The 22,310-nt window shown below is 47.9% G+C and overlaps 1 pseudogene across 1 annotated transcript in view; it reads right to left on the reverse strand.

Annotated features, from left to right (window-relative positions):
* The window catches only part of LOC149359514 (sodium-coupled monocarboxylate transporter 1-like), a 46,884-nt pseudogene that overhangs the window by 17,446 nt on the left and 7,128 nt on the right, over nucleotides 1–22,310 (reverse strand). The window contains exons 2-6 of the transcript XR_016288275.1: nucleotides 18,332–18,840; nucleotides 17,015–17,083; nucleotides 16,160–16,211; nucleotides 14,746–14,813; nucleotides 5,589–5,669 (exon numbers count right to left, since the gene is read on the reverse strand). The product of XR_016288275.1 is annotated as a sodium-coupled monocarboxylate transporter 1-like (transcript). The remainder of the gene's footprint in view (nucleotides 1–5,588; nucleotides 5,670–14,745; nucleotides 14,814–16,159; nucleotides 16,212–17,014; nucleotides 17,084–18,331; nucleotides 18,841–22,310) is intronic.

The raw sequence follows: 22,310 nt of genomic DNA on the forward strand, positions 1-22,310 counted from the left end.
TTTGGGCTGACTTGCGCCCGCAAAAGAACTAAATCACTCGGCGGCGGCGTAAGTAACAAACGTTCTCGTCGGTCGTCGAACTACGAATGCCCGCTGCTCGCGGCATCGTTCAATTAAAAGCCGGCAAGGAAACTTCGAGATAACATGTCGAGATCATCTAGAGTAATCTGGAAACACGTAGATGCAGCTCGGCATGGCTGTGATCAATCGAGATTAGTCCGGTCGCTTCTCGCGTCACGAACACAAATGATAACACCCCTTTCCTGCGGCCTTGCGCGAACGAACGGACACTACAATGATACGTGGCATTATTATTGTTATCGTTATCACTCTCATTAGATTGTTATATGTGTATAATATTGCGTAGCAATAACATTTTCTACCGCAGAGTATGCACAAACGATACTGTAAAAGTGTTTTACGGGCTACTGGTTTTTCCCTTATGGTTCAGCTCTCCTTTATAATAAGAGTACAGCCTGCCGCTGGCCCCAATGCACTAGTGTGTGCACAGAGCTCAAGGTGGCAATATTGACAGCGTCCTGGTAGGGTGCCTCGATGCCGGCGAAGCCAGCGCTGGCCCTCCGAGGCACCGTTACTTCTGGTAGAGCTGGCAAGACTTTTCTGCGGGTCTGCTTTGTCTAGTGCAGAGAAGCTGCAGTGTTCAGACACTTTACTTATTTGATACTTTACATTAACAATGCCGGCTTCACTGCACCACGATCACTGAGTCCGGGCGAGGCAGAAAGTCTACAAGCTTCTTTCTCTCTTTTTTTCTCAACCCCGTCGCTCTGCTAGTTTAGATGATAGCTGCTTGCTGGAGGAAGTCGCTTTCAAAACTGCTTAAGCTAGCAGTATTATCTTCTCGAGCTAAAATGGCGGCTTTACTCTCTTTGCGCCAGGGATGTTATCCGTCGAGCTGATAGCACGCATGCATGCAGCGTTCAGAGCACGACGCTGAAGGTTGCCCGTATGCAGGAGGTCGGAGCCAAAAACGTGCGGCAGGTCGAATAGAGGGCGAGCGTTGTCAAGACTGCCCGTAAACGTGTTTCACGATAAGATGCTCACGTGCATGGCAACACATTTCTCACAAGAAAAACCACTCCTTGTAACCCTTGCACACTCATGCGTGTGCCAGTACCCCTCAAAGCATATGCAACTGCAAATGCACAATGTTGACCGCCTAGCACCTACCATTCCTATCACTAAGGTGTCAGCGCCATTAATTGCATCTATGAGCCCCCCTTCCCCTAGCACGAGTGATAGGCATGTACCTTAACTGCGGCGGCTACTACAGCGCTGGAGCGCAATGTGTGGCGCCATCTACTCATTTCAGAATGTTGTCTTGGGCGGCGCTCCATGGCACTTGGCATCGTCTTGTCGCGACTGCTCGAACCATCCAATAACGACTAATTTAGCGTGAGGCGCGAGACACTGGCAATGTGCGCGGTGTAGTCTCGTAATAGCTGGCAGTCTGATGAAGAAACCGGCAAACACTACTGTGTGTTTGCCGGGAACTTGCGCCTTAACAATCAGTGCCGCAAAAGCCTTATTGCGACGTGGCACTAAGCGTCGAAAATGTCTTGTGCCTCAGTCACCAAGGCCAACTGATCCGCCATTTGGTGCAAAATTATCTGGATCGAACACGTTGGGGGAGAGGGATGTGGATAATGGGAGAACTTAATGGCAACGAAGAATCAGTAAAAAAAGATAGTTCTAAATTAGCACATCGTTCTGCACTATTGGAGCATTCAGGGAAGGGACGGAGCTAGTTGGGCAAAGAACGTGCAGGAGTGAAGAGTGTGCACAGGAGGATGCACCGAAGAGTGCAAGCGCGGGGATAGTGAGAAATTTCCCAGTAAACGGGAAAGCTGGAATAGATATTGTCAAGTTGCCGTAATGAACATGGTGATGGATATGGCCAGGGGATCGCAGGCGCTCGGTGTTGAAGTTCGCAAGCGGGGCGATTCCCCACCTAATTTCTTTGAACCCCAGCGTTATAAAGCGTCTGGTGTGTAAAATACATCTACCTTCCGGGCAGCTTGTGTCCTGTTGGCAAGCGAACGCGAAGGCATTTGTGCGCATAGCTCCTACGTACGTGCCTGCTGCGCAGTGGCCAGTACAGCAAGCACTTACATCGGTGTCTTGATTGTACCTGAATGAATGAATGAATGAATGAATGAATGAATGAATGAATGAATGAATGAATGAATGAATGAATGAATGAATGAATGAATGAATGAATGAATGAATGAATGAATGAATGAATGAAACACTTTATTGTACTACAAGGGTTCTTTCTCGCAGCGTAGGTGGAGCCCTCAGTCCAGGGCCCCAGCGGCCTTTGCAGTCTTGCGAGCCCTGTCCATCAGCTTGAGCTGCTCTTCAGGCTTCGAGCTGGACAGCGCAGCCTCCCACTGCTCCGGTGTTGGTGTGTTGTTTATCGGCACTGCCTGCATTTTCTGACAGGCCCATGTAACGTGGTAAAGCGTTGGGTGTTCACCGCAAAGCGGGCATTTGTTGTCATATGTGGAAGGATAGATTTTGCTGAGTAAACTGAGATTGGGGTATGTATTAGTCTGCAGTTGTCTCCAGGCAACCGACTGCTCTCTACTAAGGTCTTTGTGGGGAGGAGGGTAGGTCCTCCGGAGGGCTCGTTGATGTTCTAAGATGGCGCCATACCGTCTAGTGACTGCGTCCAGTTCACCTTCTGTGCGCGCCTCCCGGTTGGAGTATCTGAGTGGCTACCCTTACCTTCGCCCGCTAGGTAACATCCGTCTCACACTTTGACTCCACGTAAATAGCACTAAAGTTTCCACCATAATGTTTGTCCAGGACACCTCACAAAACACTGGCTATTTGAATTATATAAGGCGTGTCCTGAAAGTAAAGATGCAAGAGCCAGCACGGCTACGGACAATTTTTTGCTGACTAAAAAGTGAGCATTCTGCATTTCTTCATATTTCGCACATTTGCCGCCATTATCGTAGATGTTTAGCTTAGGAATCTGCTTTTAGATTCTGTGTTCATAGAAGTCTGCCGTCTGCCGTATAAACTACGTCATGGCTTTTCTTGCGAGCTGGTTACGGGCGAATGGTCTTCCAGACAGATATTTCTTCCAGTGGAGAAACGGGTGAAAGTCACTGGGCGCTCTATTGTCTTGTTGTGCGGGGCATGCTGCAAGACTCTTCCACTTGAATCTTTCCAGAAGCGAGGTGGTGGCGTGTACGGTATGGACCCGGGCACTGTCACGAAGCAGGCGTGCGCCGCATGTCAGCAGTCCCTTCTATCTGCTTAGAATGCACTGCCGTAACTGTTTCACAGTTTCTAATTAATAATCAGCAGAGTTAATTATTGTGCCTGGAGGCATGAAGTTAGAGTTCATGGAATATTCCTCATCGTCACCCGTCTGTTCGAACGCATTTCCTCTTCGATTTTGCAAAAAAAGCCCATCAGCAACAAGAGTCAGTCTCCTGCTCTTTTTTTCGTCATGAGCATTGGCTCTGCATTCCAGGAATTCACGGCACCACTTCACTACATTCTACCGGGTTTTAAAGGGCAACTGCATATGTCTTAGAGATCGGCGAGCTTAAAGGGGTCGAATGCATGAAACTTGCAGGTAAAGCATGCCATGTGCTTTTGGGCTAGCATTTGAATTGCTGACGTAATCACCGATTAAAATCATGACGTTCTTCAGGCTTCTCCGCAGCGCACAGCGCCAAGTGGTGGGCGCATGATGACGTCATCGAAGACACCGGTATGTTTCCAACGCAAAAATGCTCGCTTTTAAGAAAAAAAAAAGCCAACGCCTACGTACGCAAAGCCCGCCGAGCGTTGTTTGGCAGCACCCAACGACGCATAGCAGGGTATGGTTGACGGCAGCGATAACTTCGTCTTACCCTCCAAGGGGTCACGCCGAGCTTTTCTGCACTTCTCTTGTGCGTTAAAGAGAAGCCAAAATTCACTCGTCGGTTACATCTTTATGTTCAATCAGAGCGCAAAAAAGCTTGGCATGCCTTACCTACAGCATATATTGATTTGAATCCTAGAATATCAAGAAATTCTCAAAAAGTGGTGCAGTTGCCCTCTACCGTTATCATAAAACAGCATGTCAGACTGTGATTAGTCGCATGTGGTCCGCCTCTTGAGTGAATGAAACATGCTCATCACAGATTTTACCGCGCATTTCGCGTGAGTCTAGATCAGAGCAGATATTTGTGAAGGGTGCTACCCAGCCGATCGCTGGTGGAGGACTGTAAACCGAGGGGAGAGGGAAATTTAAGGTTCAAAGTGTATGGAGGAAGTGCTCCCACTTCTCGATTAGTTTTGTGACTCACCAGGTGGCGTGTGGTGTATACTTACTTTCCGGACACGCCTCGTGGCATTAAAATCAATCTGACCACTATACACAGCAGCTGTTAATGGCTCTTCTTTCAGTTGAGCAGCATTGGTCGTGCAATCGTACCCGATCACGTGGCCTTGCAAGTGCGTCGCGCTACCTTTGTTGTTTTTGCCTGGGGCATGCGCTCATCCTTTATCGTGTGCCCACGCTTACCTCTTTCCCGTGATTGGAACCCCACCTACCGTCCTCAGGCCGTGCCTCACGCATTGTGCAATCTCAGGTGTCGTCGAGTGGAGCGCACGCTCGTAAGACGACGCCAAACGCTACAAAGCGACTTTCGAACACTCAGCGCGCATCTGTGCAGGAGTTGTTCCAAGGAGAGACGTGGTAGCACACATGCAGAGGGTGGACATCTGAGCAGCACGTGCAAGAAGGGATAAAAGAACGGATGAAAGGGGAACTATTATACTCGCTTATGCGTAATTACAGCGGACCCGACAGTTACGGGCTCGATCCCTGTGCCGCGGGGGTCGAATTTCGATGGAGGCGAAATTTTAGAGTCCCGTGTACTGGGCGATGTCAGTGCACGTTAAATAACCCCTGGTGGTCGAAATTTCTGGAGCCCTCCACTACGGCGTCTCTCATAGCCTGAGTGGTTTGGGACGTTAAACCCCATAAACCAACCAACCTGTGTTAGGCGTCCAGGATGATTAAGGTAATCAGTACATGTTGTTCTAACACGCCACCAGCGCCGCCAAGGTTCCAATATGTAAACTATCGAAGTAGAAGCGCAGCACCGATTTTAACAAGATCCACCTTTGAGAGCCACTTCAATACTTCAGTATGCATGAAAAAATCAAAAACAGCTGTACTTCCACAGCTCCAACACAAACCGCTTACAACTGCTGTGCTGCGCTAACGCATCGCCGAGTATCATAATCAGGCTGCAAGCGTTTTTTAATGCATTGCATGTTAAGGACATGCGGAAAACATTTGGCTTTATCACAATGCTCACTATTTTATAAGGAGCGCCACATAACAACACCATGCAGCAGACTAAGTCAGCAAACTTCCTTGGAAATCAGTCGTTCCGTAAGCTACGTTTATAGCACTAGCGTTTACAGTGGTGTTCCACATTCTCTATGACACCTGCTTAGAACACTAATGTGCGATGTAGTGAGAGCCTGGCATGGCTCTCTTGAGACAGGTGGCTCGCTGAGCCTTCCACTGCGCACTGCTCTGCACTTACGGAGGCGATGACCATGATGTATCCCGCGTAGATGAGGACCATCTGGACCACGTCTGTCCACACCACCGCTTTGATGCCACCCTGCCGAAGGAAGTCAACGTACGAATAAGCTCGATCGGGGGATCGGGAATAACATATATGTAATATATCTGGGGAAACAATGGGATATATCTAGCCAAGATGAGCAGCATCCTCGAAAGCGCCACAACACCGGCGATTCATTTAATGAGGCAGGAAGTTTTCAGGCGGGCGGATGCGATTAGGAAGTTTCGAGGGGATAAGGTAGCCGCAGCTGTCACAGGACAGGGTTAATTGGTAGGATATGGGATTATCTTTTGTCCTGAAGAGGATGTAGTCATGCTGCTGTTTCTGATGGCGATTAATGATTATCGTCCACCTCAGCGTGCACATAGAGCAACAAAGGAAAACTGCTCAGCTTTCTCAGAAGCTTCGTAGCTAAAAGTTCAAGTTGTTTGTCGAATCAGTCTCACCATATCATTTTCTAGCCTTTTTGGTTAGCTCGGTTGGTAGAGAGACTGCTCCGGACAGACGGTGGTTCCGGGTTACATAACTGGACAGCGACGTATATTTCTTCAACATCGAAGCTTCTGAGATGGCTGTATAGCTTAGTAAAGCAGAAAGTTGGGCTAGTTGGTACCGATCCATCTAAAAACGGCGCACATAAAAACACGCAGAACACAGGGAGAACGGACTCCCTTGCGCTTTTGTCCTGTATAGCTTAATGTAATGGACTGTAGTGGACTACAGGGGACTACACCAAGTAACGGCTACAATAAACTATGCCAAACAACGACGCTTGAGGCGGACCCACGCTGCTGTCCCTCTGGGAATTTTCCACTTCAAACTGCACGCCACTGCTCCCGTAAACACAGTATGTAAGGAGCGCAGGTACCGGCTACGATCAAGGGGAGAAAGCACGAACACCTTAACGTGTGTGTGCATGCAAGATTAGGTTTCTGAGCAGCGCCGCTGCAGTGTTGTGCAGTGCAGTGGCATTACGGCGCACCAATCACCAGCGGTGATTGCGGTCAACTTCAAATAATTTTTTTCTCGTCTAAAACAGACCGCCTGTGCATAATTACAACTATTTAGCTGTGTAATGAACCACGTTTTACATTTTTACTTGGAACATCTCACTGTAGAATCTAAGGCTGAATACGCAGAAAATCGAATTTCTTTGCAAATTCGAAATCTTTTTTTTTCAATAACTTGTTCTGTTTCTTTCAAGGTCAAACACGTTTGCCAAGTAGCGCATGTCCTAGGCAGCCAATGAAGCGTTTCATAATGCTCACGAATGTCGCGTACGTTTCCGAAATTTTTTTAATGTGGTATATTTTGAGCCAAACCAAAAAATATAAAATATATAAAAATTTCCTGCTGGCAGTTTATTCTCAGCTGATACCAAAGTGCGATGTTTCTACATTGTTCACAAAACAATTTTCACCGTGTAAGTGACAGGACTACTTTTTGTAAAATTTTTAATGAGCCCAGTTTTCCACTCATTGGGAAAATTCGAAGGGCTGTCATAAGACCGAAATTCTCCCCCCCCCCCATCTCCCCCAACCTAAAAAAAATCCAGGCTAGTTACCATTCGGCAGTGAGATAAAGAGCCATTTTTTTTTTTCGGAAGAAACCAGGAATGGTCGAGTGCAAACTTTGGTGCATTTGGCATATAATGACCCTTGTATAAAGAAATGAAGCACATAATAAAGTTGGAATATGAACCAGTTGCCACACTCAGGCTTAGAGATGCATCATAGCACATGGCGCACGCTGTGACTAGTCGAAATGCAGTTCTCATAATTATCTTCAACAGTAAGCCGTTACTGTGGCGTGGCCAGAGTAAGAAACCTTTGAGGTGCTCTGTCGTGGGATAAACTCACTTCTCCGTATTTGCCTGTACCACTGAACACGAACCAGACGGCCTGCTTCCTTAGCACACCCTTCATCTTCCCAGTTATCCTTAACTAGGAATCATAGCCGCGACTTCGGATATAGCACTTGAAGCCGCATGAACATCATCAGGTCGGGATCCTTGGCATGTCACTCTCGAGCAGTAGTTAGATAAAAAACAGAGCCAGCCAGGCTTATATCATACAATTACAAGAAGGCAGCATTGTTAATAAAATAAACGCGTTCTTACACCTACCGCTATTATCTGCTCCCAGGAAACTATTTCGGCTGTGTTTTCCATGAAATATATTACCATAACTCAATTTTATGCACTTATTGGGTTCAACTGCGGCAATGTATTAAGTTTTGGCTGCAACCAGCGTCAAAACGTAAACATTCCGCATTTCAACACAGTCACCTATCCGCATTTGTTTCTTCCCCAAACTATAAAAGTCGGGAATACCTTCGTCCGCCTCACCAACGAGCGTTATTAGTACTGACACCTTCAAAACTGCATTACAAAAGTTTCTTTTCTAATTTATTGCTTCCACTCGAAGTACGTTTTTGTTGCATAGTTGTTTTCCCTGTGCTGTGAATTTTCTATTTTTCTTTAGCTACCAATGTGACACTGTCTGGAGACTTAATTTTTGCGTTCCTTGACTTCCCTGCGTCTCTCTTCGAAATTGCTTTGAATCTCTTTCTGCTATTGATTTGTGCTTTATAAGTTATATTTTTCCTTCAGTTTGTATCCTTAGCGTTGGTTTTGCCGCTCCCCTCTGAAATGTACAGTGGTATCCTCAAGGTATAATAAATAAGTAAATAAGCCCGCCCCCGCGCTTTAAACATCGACAACAGGCCACGCTATGATTCACAATTAACAGATACCGCCCGGCGCCGTGCCGCTCACTGGCGCTGGCCAGTACTTTTGAACGGGCTATGAGGGATTCATTTCCAACATTCCCACGAGAATTATGCCTCCTGAATATTACCACGATGAAATGGACATGCGCCTCCGTATCTCAGATTGTACAACATTGCGAACGTAATATCGCGGTCCCTAGGTTCGGTATCGAGGTGCAGTATGTTGTGGTTCCTTGCTTTAGTTTTACCTACAATGTATAGATGTTAAGAAAAAATAATGAAAAATGATGTACCAGCTGTTGCTAAAACTCGTCCTTCTGCGCGTTTCTCCAGCCCTATAATTCCTTTCCTTTTGCCATTCCGACGCAAGAGGAAGGCTAAATTGTACTTGTGTTTTTTTTTGTGGAATCCGCTCTATGGAATGCCGTTAGAGCAATCGGTCATACTCGCGAGTTTTAGTTTTGTTTATAAAGCACATAAAAACCAAGAAAAATCATGACGATGGCACCATCGGCCTCGCAAACCACTGCGTGGCTTGAAGTGCTATTTATTTATTACAACGAAGACCGCCTTTTCAGGAATTGCAGCGCTCATTGCCGACATTCCAGTGACGTGACATATGTCACGTAACTTTCGTCTTGTTGGCTTACGTATACGTCGGATAAACCAAGCGACCTAAGCCGTTTACTGTGAGATGGCATGGCCGAATTGAGGACAAGTAACTAGCTTAATCACAATTAATAACAGGTAAAAAATAAGCCAGCGAGATTCCCAGAAGGGCATCATCGATGAGAACGTCTAGTCGCTCTGAGAACGTTCGAAATGCAAACGATGTCTGTAGAGGGCTAGCATGCGCCATGTGTGTTTATTCCCCCCCTCCCCCCTCCTTTCTTAGCGGCTAAGGAAGGGGGGCTTCGTCTTTGAGCGGGCCCCAGGGAGATATGTGGATGCGTGCGGTCTCATTAGGAGCGCCCATCTTTCTGTCGCCTTTGGTGTCGCCGCTGCAGAACCCGGAGAGCCCCCGGCGGGGGGGCTGCGAGGAGAGCAGCAAAGCGGGCTCACCCAAGCCTCCCATTGTCCCCTTTTGGGGAAGGACGCGTGTTCCTCGCCTTTGTGCCAGTGCACAAAGAACCAAGAGCTTAAAAAGGTCAAGCCGCCGTTTCATCTTACGCCGACAGCTCACCGCGCCTTCACAAACACCATTTGCGGCCCAATTAAGTTTCGGACGCTTCGTTCGGAGGTTCGACCGCTTTTCTTTTGAGAAGAGAACACTGCCGAACGAGGCGGGGTCCGGTGCGTCCGGATGAATGGGAGCTGTGGGCGGCGGTGCAGCTGGGTGGCGTCCGGGATAGCCCCGAGGCTCGACGACAACGCGGACTCAAGAAACGGGCCGCGCGCAGAAGACGCCGCCGCACAGGACGAGCGCTGCCACCTGCTTAATTGGGGACAGTGGCGGCCGCTTGACTCATGTCGCCGCCCCGACCCCGGAAGACAACTGGTGGCTTCGGCAGTCCATTGTGATCCGACTCTTATCGGAAAGTGGATCTGCGCTCCCTGGCGATGTTTGCGACAGTCGCAGCTGGGTTGGGGCCGACAATTGCCCTAGTGCCGGGAAGCGTCAAGGTCACGGGTACTGGGGAGACAGACGTGGGAGTGTCTTGCTATGTTGTTTGTGTGTTTTGCTTCTTCCTCCTTAGGGGAGAGAGTTGGTCTGATATAGTGGGAGTGTTTTGCTATGTGGTTTGTAAGTATTTTGCTGTTCTTTCCATAGAGGAGAGAGTTTGTTTAATACGGTGGAAGTGTGGGGCGGGGCACGTAACCCAGGGGGCCAATCCGTATGTGTGTGAATTCTCGGAATGTACGGTGTTTTAAGGGAAAATGATGCCCTTTTTACAATATGTACATTTGAGAGAGAGTTATGTGCCTTAAGGAAGTTGGAGGGCGGACCACGCGGCTAAAAACCAATCGTGTTAAGGGTTTGACACGATTGGATGCTGATGAATGTGGGCCGGGCCCATGTGTGTTTAAAACTGGGTCCCGGAGCCCGGAAGAGAGGTTCTGGGCTACGGAGATAGATGTAACGCATCTTCGGCTATGCCGAGTAGGGGCCTCCCCTAAATGTTAGCCAGTTCCATGTTGTTGTGGTGCCCACTGCTCAACTTGTATATATATGTAAACTATTGTATATAAAGCTTCAAGTTATATCCCCTGCAAGTTCTCTGTTGTTTGCAAGTATCATCTCCTATAGACCTTCAGCCTTCAAGTAATAACAAGCCGTCTCCGACGGGGCACCCCTGGTGCAGAAGAAAGAAGAGAAAAAGAACCTATTCGCTTTTGCTCTCATAAGGAAGCAAGAGGCGAAACTTTACTGGCGCAGTCGACAGGATCCTGTTGCTATCAGAAGGAAGCACAGGAAAAAGGGAAGACAAAGAAGGGGAGACGTCCAGGCATCAACAAGTCGAACATCGGCGGTTCGAGAGGACAAGGTGCAGGCGGAGAGTAGCTGCAGCGGTCGAGGAAGCCAGGTCCCGTCATCGGAAGTCAACTGCCATCGTCTCCAGTGGAGCGGCGACAGTCGAGGACACCGACGGCAAGTGGCAGCTGATCGCAGGCGGACAGCTTCAGGAGCAAGAGCGAGCAAGTGAGCGGCAAGGACCTCAGCGATCGTCCAGCGGCGCGTAAGGGCTTCCGGTCAGGAAAGCAGCGCGTCGAGGCGGAGACTCGACGATCACCTGCGGTTCAAAGCAAGGTGACGGCGACGGGCACCGCTAAAGCGGCGTGCGACAGCTCATCGCAGCGTGCGGAAAGTGGCTGTGGACGCGACCCCAAGGAGCTGGCCATGCGGAACGACGCATCGAAACTGTGAGTTTCCTTGGTCGCATTGTTCACGTCCCTGTTCGTGTGTTTCGAGCCGTTAGGACAGTCGAGGGGTACGGAAGCGGTATGGAGGGCCATCTATGCCGACCCACACTCAATGTGAGGGACCAATTGGAATTATGGAAGGCGCGCTTAGCGGACCTGCAGGCGCAAATTGCAGAGCACAATGCTGGAAAGCCGCTGCCTCAGGATCGGGAGGTGGTAACAGCGAAGCTTGAGCAGCTAGGGCTCGAAGTGGCTAAGCTCAGGGAGTCTAGAAGAGCTAGTCAACTAGCCATACACAACTGCTCCGAGTCCCGAGAGGTGAGGCCGTCTGCGCTGGAGGGCAAATTGATATGCTTGTCCAGCGCAGGCCAAGAAAGAAGCAGGCAGGACGCTGTAAGCAGTCGGCCGGTAGGCAGAAACACCTCTTTTTCCGAAAAGACCGGAAAAAGCGCAGGAAGTGAGGACGAGGTTCCTGAGGGGCGCGAAGGTATCACAGATTTCCCGCCACTGCGGGCGGCTCGTAACGAAGGGGAGGAGCCAAATTCTGATGATCTGGGGGTAAGCGAGACCAAATTGACCGATAACAAACGGGACAGCGGTCAAATTGTTGCAGGCTTGATGGCGGAGGTTGTGACCTCCGACATGTCAAAAGAACGAGACGAAAACGGCCAGGCAGAAGCAAGAAGGGAGTCAGCTTATCGGGAAACTGAAATTTCAATTGAAGGAAGCACCCTGATGGAAAAGAGCGCCGCGGTATTAGAGGTAGTGATCGCGCACTCCAACGAGGAATCCGCTCAGATCAGCTCTACCCGAGATGAGACCAGGGGAAGTACCGCGCAGTTGTCGAACGCACCCAATGGGTGTCTGATCAGGTCAGGTGAGGACAGGGAGATGCGTAGGGACTGGCCGAAGGGCAAATTCGGGTCAGGTGACTGCGAGGAAGCTCAGGCCGCCTCAGACGGGGCCACGAAACCGGCAGGAGCAGATCAATCAGGGAGCGGCAATTTTAAGGTTTGCCCGTGCATTAAAGGTGCAGATGGCTCCAAGCGAGGCATAGTACCAGGAGGCAGGTGCGTGGCTTTCACGCCGAAAGTCGGCGCGTGGAGCAATACGTTCCGTGCGGCAGTACGCCAAAGCAAGTGCAGCAAAACCGGCCGCAGTGGTATGGTTACTAGGCCGACCAGGGGCTATGCTCCTTACGCTTCGCGCGGTTTGTACTGGCACGCCGGAGAAAGCGTACTCTCAGGGGCATCACGTGCGCGGGGATTCGGACCCATCGCGGACCAGGATGTTTTCGATCCTGGAGGGCAGCAGCTTTTGAATTCTCGCCCCGTGGCGGCACCAGACGCATGAGCTGAGTGACCGTTAGCCGTTAACCGTGTTCGTTGATAACACATCACGGCTCGAATGCACACAGGGACACTCGGTGCGACCAAGGAGGCTCACGCGGCCACTTGCGGACCTCATACGAGTGCTTCAGTTGCAAGTGTCTGTGTGTATGTGTGCTCATTCGCGGGCAGGACGGGGCTGTGCATGCAGGTGTAACTGGTCGCGGCGCGACAGCGTGGACTTCTGTCAAGGCGCTGTATGTGAATGTGTGAAACGCGTACGCACGTGTGTGGCACTGACTGTAAGCACAGCCAATGGACCGGGACACCCGTACTACGACCACAGCATGCATGAAACGTTTTTACTTTTGAAGTGCGTGCTTAGTTTCGTTTTTGGGTTCGTTGTAGGTGAGCCACTAGCCCTCTTTTTGTGTTTGTTTTTATTCATCTAAGCGTGCTGCAACCCTTAGATGAATTTTGAGGGGGGCGTGTAGAGGGCTAGCATGCGCCATGTGTGTTTATTCCCCCCTCCCCCCTCCTTTCTTAGCGGCTAAGGAAGGGGGGCTTCGTCTTTGAGCGGGCCCCAGGGAGATATGTGGATGCGTGCGGTCTCATTAGGAGCGCCCATCTTTCTGTCGCCTTTGGTGTCGCCGCTGCAGAACCCGGAGAGCCCCCGGCGGGGGGGCTGCGAGGAGAGCAGCAAAGCGGGCTCACCCAAGCCTCCCATTGTCCCCTTTTGGGGAAGGACGCGTGTTCCTCGCCTTTGTGCCAGTGCACAAAGAACCAAGAGCTTAAAAAGGTCAAGCCGCCGTTTCATCTTACGCCGACAGCTCACCGCGCCTTCACAAACACCATTTGCGGCCCAATTAAGTTTCGGACGCTTCGTTCGGAGGTTCGACCGCTTTTCTTTTGAGAAGAGAACACTGCCGAACGAGGCGGGGTCCGGTGCGTCCGGATGAATGGGAGCTGTGGGCGGCGGTGCAGCTGGGTGGCGTCCGGGATAGCCCCGAGGCTCGACGACAACGCGGACTCAAGAAACGGGCCGCGCGCAGAAGACGCCGCCGCACAGGACGAGCGCTGCCACCTGCTTAATTGGGGACAGTGGCGGCCGCTTGACTCATGTCGCCGCCCCGACCCCGGAAGACAACTGGTGGCTTCGGCAGTCCATTGTGATCCGACTCTTATCGGAAAGTGGATCTGCGCTCCCTGGCGATGTTTGCGACAGTCGCAGCTGGGTTGGGGCCGACATTTGCCCTAGTGCCGGGAAGCGTCAAGGTCACGGGTACTGGGGAGACAGACGTGGGAGTGTCTTGCTATGTTGTTTGTGTGTTTTGCTTCTTCCTCCTTAGGGGAGAGAGTTGGTCTGATATAGTGGGAGTGTTTTGCTATGTGGTTTGTAAGTATTTTGCTGTTCTTTCCATAGGGGAGAGAGTTTGTTTAATACGGTGGAAGTGTGGGGCGGGGCACGTAACCCAGGGGGCCAATCCGTATGTGTGTGAATTCTCGGAATGTACGGTGTTTTAAGGGAAAATGATGCCCTTTTTACAATATGTACATTTGAGAGAGAGTTATGTGCCTTAAGGAAGTTGGAGGGCGGACCACGCGGCTAAAAACCAATCGTGTTAAGGGTTTGACACGATTGGATGCTGATGAATGTGGGCCGGGCCCATGTGTGTTTAAAACTGGGTCCCGGAGCCCGGAAGAGAGGTTCTGGGCTACGGAGATAGATGTAACGCATCTTCGGCTATGCCGAGTAGGGGCCTCCCCTAAATGTTAGCCAGTTCCATGTTGTTGTGGTGCCCACTGCTCAACTTGTATATATATGTAAACTATTGTATATAAAGCTTCAAGTTATATCCCCTGCAAGTTCTCTGTTGTTTGCAAGTATCATCTCCTATAGACCTTCAGCCTTCAAGTAATAACAAGCCGTCTCCAACGGGGCACCCCTGGTGCAGAAGAAAGAAGAGAAAAAGAACCTATTCGCTTTTGCTCTCATAAGGAAGCAAGAGGCGAAACTTTACTATGTCAATGAATGCGCATTTCTTGAAAAGAAAATGACCTAAGCGCACATAAAAAGCAGTCAGCGTGCCTAAGAGATAATTGATTTTCAATTTCCTCTACTGAATGTATGTTACATCAAATTGTTTTCAACGTTCGAGTATTGCGTGCGTGGATATTCAACTGCTACTTACTATTGCGGTGTAGAAAGTGCACACCACTCCGTTCAAAAGTATGGACGACCACACGGGTATGCCGGTCACTGCAGTAAAGAGGCGGCAGAGTCCATGCAGACTTCAACAGGAGAACGACGCTAAAATGTAAAAAAAAAAAACTGCATCCGGGTTAAGAGAGATAAATGCTTACCCGGTGAAAATGGCGAATAATATTGAAACCATTGCCGCGAAGCTTTTGAATGTTTCTCGTTTTCATTTTCTTTGTTTTAACTTTGCTTGCCGCGCGGAAGCCGACCAGATTTTTATGAAATGGCCTTAACCGCGTTGGGCTATTTCTGTGGTGTTTAAAGTTTTCGAAGTGTTTTAGAGCGGATTATCTCGCAGGTTTGTTGTCATTTTTGTGGCGTATTCCAATCGGCGTTCTGAATCAGCCCTCTGAATCCGCACAGAAACAAGATTGTCGCTGAGACGAGTTCAGAGAGTATAGAGAGTTCGTACTGTTGCTGTACAATCAGAACTGGGGATCTGAATCCAAATCACCAATCAAAACACGCTCCACAGTTTCACGGAGCAAGAAAACTTGCTCCGGATAGCCCATTGGAATACGACATTAAATTGAGCTCGGTCGAAAGCAATGGCCATTTTTAACTCGCCGATAGTCGAGCGCACTTACTGATTTCGCTGCCGCAGAGCTATGTCCGCGCGCACATGCTGTCCCAACAAACAGTTCTGCCCCTGCGTAACTGCCTCCTGTCTGCGACCATCCTGGTGTCACGCCACCAGTGACACTATACTTCCTGGACACTTGCAAGTTACCTCAGCGGTATAAACTTGGGCTTCTGTCAAATCTTCCGACAGCCTGAAAAGAAGCTCAAGGTATTCGGCTGTTCCGCTCTAAACCCCACCGCGGTTTTATTCGCTGTCGCTTCTTGGAATTCAGACTGCTCGGAGAGCAGATGCTGAAGAAACAGGAAGCGCGTATTGGTTTCATTTTTCGGCTTGCGGCTAAAGCTCTCTGGCCAACAGCTCAAAATGAAGAAGAATGGAAAAGGCTTGCAGTAATCAGCTACAAGAACATTGCCTTGAAATTCACCTACCGTCTAATTTTGCAAACAACGGCAGTAAGAAATCGGTACGGTACTACCTACGTGGACAGTTTTTCCTCATATAATATTTAGATAAAGGTATAATGTGGGAAGGTTATGTAACATGGCGGTTGACAGAGTTTCGATGTTGCGGAAGCTTTGTAGTGTTCTCATACAATGCTATTGCGAGGAGTCTGGATTGTTGTTCTGCGCTAAGTTTTGTACGTTCGTTGTGCAAGCGCAGAAGTCTTTAAGCATAGTTTAAACGTGCCGGAGTGAGGAGTTTTAGACGTTCTTTTTTTCAGCAATTTGAGAAAAATGCGCATGACAGCAGAACATTTCCATACCTGATCCTAAGGCCAAAGCGGGTCCGTACAGTACAACCCCCGTATAGAAGAGCTGAAACACGAACAGGGTATTTTAGTTTATGCTTACGGAGCGCAAGGTTGAGCATAAAATGACGGTATCTCTTTTTATGTTGATAGCAGTAACTTCAACTGCAGAAAGGGGCTGTTTACTGCTTCCAGAAACACTTTATCAACTTAGTCTGTGCAGACATACGAAATGCTTTGGGGAGAAGAATGATCCACAGGTTGGACTGATGGAAACGTCCCTGGCAACATGGAATCGGAAATGAAGAATGAAAGGTAGCAATTTTAACTAAATAAAATACCACAGGTGTCAACGGCCAATAGCTCATGGAATTACTTTCCTAGTGGCTGCAGTTCTACAATGAATTTTCGGAAGATAAAAGTCAAGTTGGCTATTACTAAACACTGTATTATGAGCCTGAAGCAGCCGCTCAACCTACTTTTATTTCGTCGTGGAAACCTCATGATCGTTTAGGGAGCTTCCAAATGCACTCTCCTAAACTTGTAAGAGAGAAGTAGCTCGCCAACGTGTAGAAGTCCTTTTCTATTCGTCTCAAAACATTTTGTCTGCAGACATCACGTCCTGTGCTCAACAGCATTTGTGTGTCTAAAAGTACTTGAAATCGCAGTAGTCTCGCCGATTGAAAACGAATTTAAAAACAAACACATTGACGTATGTTCATCGTCAGGGTACTTGAAATGGGCTCGGTGGGATTATTCGTCATTTAGATTGCTACGTTCGCTATTCAACTTCCAAATGACAGTGAGCACTTGATCAAACACAATACGTTCTGAAGGTGCTAAATGAGAACACTTGAAAAGTGCACTCACCGTTTGTACAATGAAAACAACAGATGCAATGTTTCTGATGGCTGTTGAGTTGAACCTCCTCTCCAAGTACTGCGAAGGAAAAAAGTTCATGCCTGTTCATGCTTTTTCCTTCTTGAGAGCAACGACTCTAGCGAATCGTTGCTCTGCAAGAAGCGCTGGCATGCAAGAAGCTGAGCGTTCGCCAGTTTCACCATCAGCTGAGTTTCACCACTAAAAACTAAAAGTAGCTAACAATGTGTGGGCATGTCTAGCATTTAAGCACGCTAAAGAGCCAGTGGTGTTTAAATTCTTGTAAGTGTTCACTAAATGTATGCTTGTCTAGAATTTTCTGCTCCACCACGGATATGGACGAAGACAAGACGCAACTGAACGGACTATCAACTAACACTGCAAGATTAAATTCACAGCCTATGTGGCAAAGCCGAAACGAGTCTTGCTGCATAGGCATAGCCACGCAGAAAATATTTAAGCAGCTAAAAAGTACGTATGTCACGTAATTTCCGCCTACACAGTGCATTTTATTAGGTACACAGATGTTCGCGAAGTCTAAAATATCGCAATCTGATATTCCATTTGCGCTCCATGGAAAGATGACCAAAAGTATCCAAGTATGGCACTCCGAAGTTTTTTGTGGAGCCGTTCCTGCGCTTAATGTACTGAACGTGGCCCTGCTAGCACCAATGATTCACAGGAGAATTATCCTGAAGTTGTTGTGCTTCCATCCTAGCCTCAATTGCAGGCAACGAGACGGTTTGCCTCCATACCAGAGGCTTATTCATTGTTCATTGTGTAGTGGCACAGCACGAAGCGGACGTGACATTTTTCGAAGCGCTAAAACAACAAGGACGCAGAGGCAACAGACAGGGACGAGCGCTACTTCCAACTGTCTGTTCCCTCTGCGTCCTTGTTGTTTTAGCGCTTCGAAAAATGTCAAATCTGCACCAACTAGCCCGATCCGTTACCCTTCTGAAGCAGACGAAAGCACAAAAGAAGGGACACCACAGAAGAGCGCTGACTCGCAACTGAAGTTGTTGTCATTGTCCTTCTTATATGAAAAGCATCGCATTAATTCTTTCAGGCGTGCAACCGACATCTAGAATTGTTATTTTTTTAATGCCGTTCTATACAGAGACTCCAACTTTCCACTTCTGCTCCCACGCCGCTTCGCTGCGTCTTCATATACTTTTGGAGCGGAGTGTCGGAGCCTCAGTGTTCTTCTAGAGCGTATATAGTGCACTAAAATAAAATAACTAGAAATTAATAATAAAAATAGAAGGATAAAAACAATATTAAAGGAAAGGAAGAAACGATACGTGCCTCGTTAATGCTGGTGATGTCCATGTTGTAGTACATGGGAAGAAACACGTACGCAGCCACAAGCACAGCCAGAGAGGAAGATATGGCACCCGTCCATAGGATCGAGCCACGCACAAACACCTCCGAAGGGAGACCGAGGACGGAACTGACTGAAATGAAGCTGGCCACCATGGACACCGACACCGGTTGCCAAGCCAACTCCTTGTTGGCCGTCAGGAACTGCTTGTTGGACTTCCTCCGGCGGTCGCGCCAGGCGAAGAAGACCCCGATGCCAGCCGACAGCGCCAGAAGTCCAATCAGCACCACATAGTCCCACGCCGTGAATGTGGATGCCGCCATCTTGCTCTTTTGTTGTGCTCGGAACGTTGTAGGGCCCACTCTCTGTGCGTTGGTCCTCGTTCGTGGGTCCAAAAGAAGCCGCCTTTGTGGTTGAGTAGTTTTTTCGTTTACCTCGTGTCCCGTTCTAGCTCTTGCATGATCGCTGTTGTGCCTTGTTGATTGTAAAGCCCCTGCACGAGGTAAAGAGGACTATGCGCTTGGAATAAAATGAAATCTACATTTCTCTCTCGAAGCAACAAAACAGAAATCACTTCTTTTCTTTTTTTATGTACTTTTCATTTCGGGAGCTTTCAGACTAGCGATGTGCCATGAATTAACCAAAAAAATTCCTAAATTAGACCCAAAAATTCCTCTCACATGTCAGTTTTCTGTGCAGTAGCTTAAAAACGCGGGCATTTTTAAAAAAATGAGGAAATTTGAATTTTTAAATTTCTTTAAACTGCGTCAAAATTTTCCTTTCTAAATTTTACTACATCAAATTTTCAGAAAAAAAGGAAAATTCACCGATTGGAGCATGAGTGTTCTAGACCTCGTTGCGGAGACTTCTATAGCTCACCTGCTGCCGACGGCTTCTACAGCACTATTTGCGCCTAAGTTTGTAGGCGCACATTTTTCATGGCGAACATTTTGTTCATTCGTTTTTCAAGTCAGTACAGTCTTGCTGCTCTGGGGCGCTTTTGTTCTCTGTCTTTTCATATACAGGGAAAGCAATGCTGCGCGTGAACTGCTTTTCACCAGTTGTTGCCGATTCCTGTACCTTCAACTGCGTGCACACGATATCAAATCGGCCGGATGTTAAGCACTTGCTCCGCGTCCTGTAGTGTCGTTGCGTTCAATGAGGAGGAAATAGCTGTGCATGTTACTTTTTGGAGTAGCCTTGCTTCGTTTCACTTTGCTTTTGTGTCATTATGCACGCGCCGCTGATATTCGCGTCCATATTTTATTTATTTATTTATTTATTTATTTATTTATTTATTTATTTATTTATTTATTTATTTATTTACTTCAAGGCACTACCTATGGCACCGTCCAAATCAATTACAATATGCGCTGTTTGCGTGTAACACTTTCATAATGAACACGAAAAACGGTGGCGAAGTTGACATATGCAAGGATATAAGCAGTTTTATTCGGTGTAGTCCGAATGGTCAGATAAGGTACGAGTTTATTTAACACAACAAGTACACGGCATGTAGTGCAAGGTGTGGTGAGGGTGACGGGATAAATCCTGCGTATAAGAAGCAGCTTGACTGGCCCCGCCTCCCCGTAAAATATGGCAGCAAGAACACGGCCGTTAGGAAGCATGGTACATATGTATATAAAGGAAAGGATAATCGAGAACAATGATTCCACATTCAAAACGATATGCATTTTGAGATGAATGAGAAACAACGAATAATACATTTTATCATGAACGTTCCAATCTTCGTGATGGAGGGTAGAACGAGAGATACATGCTGATCTGTAAGTTGGCAGCAGCCCGTAATATTGCTGCATTTTTCTGGATTTCTCTTTTCACGGACGCCAGTAGCTGGTGCTCATGGAAGGTAGAAAATTTTGCAACCTTGAAATTGAAGAATAGGTCAGAAGTGTGGGTATTTTAAGGGGAGCTTGCAACTGTTCGTATCGCATTTTTTTTTTTTTTTTTTGCAGCGTAGCCATTCTTGTGACTTCTTGATACCATTACCCCAAACCAAATAACAGTAATGCAAATGAGATGCGAAATAAGCACTTTCGTCTGGGGGAGTTGGTTCATAACAGCAACTAAAGGAATAAACTTGCTCAAAGGGATTGAAGAAGAAAACGAAAGGGACGTGAGGACAGGACGGAGCGCTCTGTCCCCCCAAGTTTATTCCTTTAATGTGAAAAGTGTGTTGTGGAGTATTACACTTTTGTGAAACAGTAAAAGAGTGCTGTACTTTTCTCAGTACACTGAGTGCTTTGCATAGCTCAGTTTGAATGCTTCCTATGTAAAAATTGCTTTCTCTAACACGTAGGCCAAACGGTCCGATAGTCAGAGCAAAACAGACGCCTGTCGCAACAAGCGCGCCCGCGATAGCACACAGCTACGGCTACTGCCTCAGCAAGGCACTCCTTTGTACTCACTTACTACCCCCTGCGTTTCCGCATGCTATAAAAACCAGCTTGCAAAGAAGTAACGGATGAAGAGACGTACTGTCCTAACATGCCTACACCATATAATGAAAAGGTTCATGCGCAGTCAATAGTTATGCTGCATTCAAAACTTCGAGTGAAGTCATCATCATCGTCATCATCATCAGCCTGACTACACCCACTGCAACGCAAAGGCCACTCCCGTGTCTCTAAAATTAACCCTGTAATTTGCCAGTTGCGGCTACCGTATCCCCGCAAACTTCTTTATCTCATCCACCCACCTAACATTCTGCCGCCCCCTGCTACGCTTGCATTCGCTTGAAATCCACTCTTAAGGACCAGCGGTTATCTTGCCTTCTCATTACATGCCCTGCCCGAGCCCATTTCTTCCTCTTGATTTCGACTACGATGTCATTAACCCATTCCGTCCTCTTTCGATCTCTCAGCGTTACACCTACCATTGTTCTCTCCATAGCTCATTGCGTTGTCCTCAACTTAAGCTGAACCCTCTTTGTTAGCCTCCACGTTTCTTCCCCATAGTTGAGTAGCGGTACGATACAGCTGTTGTAGACTTTTCTCCTGAAAAACATTGGTAAACTGCCGTTCGTGGTCTGAGAGAACCTGCCATGTGTGCTCGACGCCATTCTTATTCTTCTAGTTATTTGCCTCTCATCATCCGGATCAGCGGTCACAACCTGCCCTATATAGACATATTTACTTACTACTTCGAGCACCTCGCTACGAATTACTTTGGTTTGGTGAAGTAGAACAGCGCAGGAAGCCTATAAAGCGTCAGGCCAACAACTTTCCGCGCCGCCTCGTGATAAGCAGACTAAATCAGATAAGGGACCCGTATTCCATGGATAGAATTTCCTAGAAACAGGATTGGTTGTATATGTAAGGGTGAGAGGGTGCACGTAGATGCGCCTAGAGGGTGCACCTAGATCCACGGCGTCGCGTACAGATCAGTTTCGCTTCATGAGACCATCCGTCGTCAGCGCAGCCTTTCGCCCCGCGTGTTACAATGCCTGCCTATCGCTCTGTGCTATGGATATCGTCTTTATTCACTGTTATCCGTGCCTCTCAGGCTTTAGTTTGAACATATCACCGTCTCCATTAACATCCATGCGCTCCCAAACGCAAAACACGTGGCCACACTGACCAATAAAGAAGGGGGCAAGGAAAAGCCATCTGATGAGCATGGATCAAGTCAGAAAAGTACTAGCCGGTACTTTACATAACTTCTCACAACATTCACTCGACTTCAGTTCGGAAGACCACTTTTTTAATATTCTTGACCCATTTTAGCTGCGGCATCGTGTATCGTATATCTGGTCTTAAACGGCCTCAGAATTGACAGAGAACTTCTGCAACCCTGACCATGATGGCATGCCTGGGAAACTGCTAGCCACCCTCTACTCTTTGAAAAATTACACTCAACCGAGAGGAAAAATCTAAAACTAAGCTCTCAAGAAAGCGGCAGAGATTGAAATCACGAACGAAGCCTTGCGAAAGCACGAGATAC

The sequence above is a fragment of the Amblyomma mixtum genome, chromosome 2 (genome assembly GCF_055824585.1).
Source record: "Amblyomma mixtum isolate Tamu chromosome 2, ASM5582458v1, whole genome shotgun sequence".
In the NCBI taxonomy this organism is placed as follows: domain Eukaryota; kingdom Metazoa; phylum Arthropoda; class Arachnida; order Ixodida; family Ixodidae; genus Amblyomma; species Amblyomma mixtum.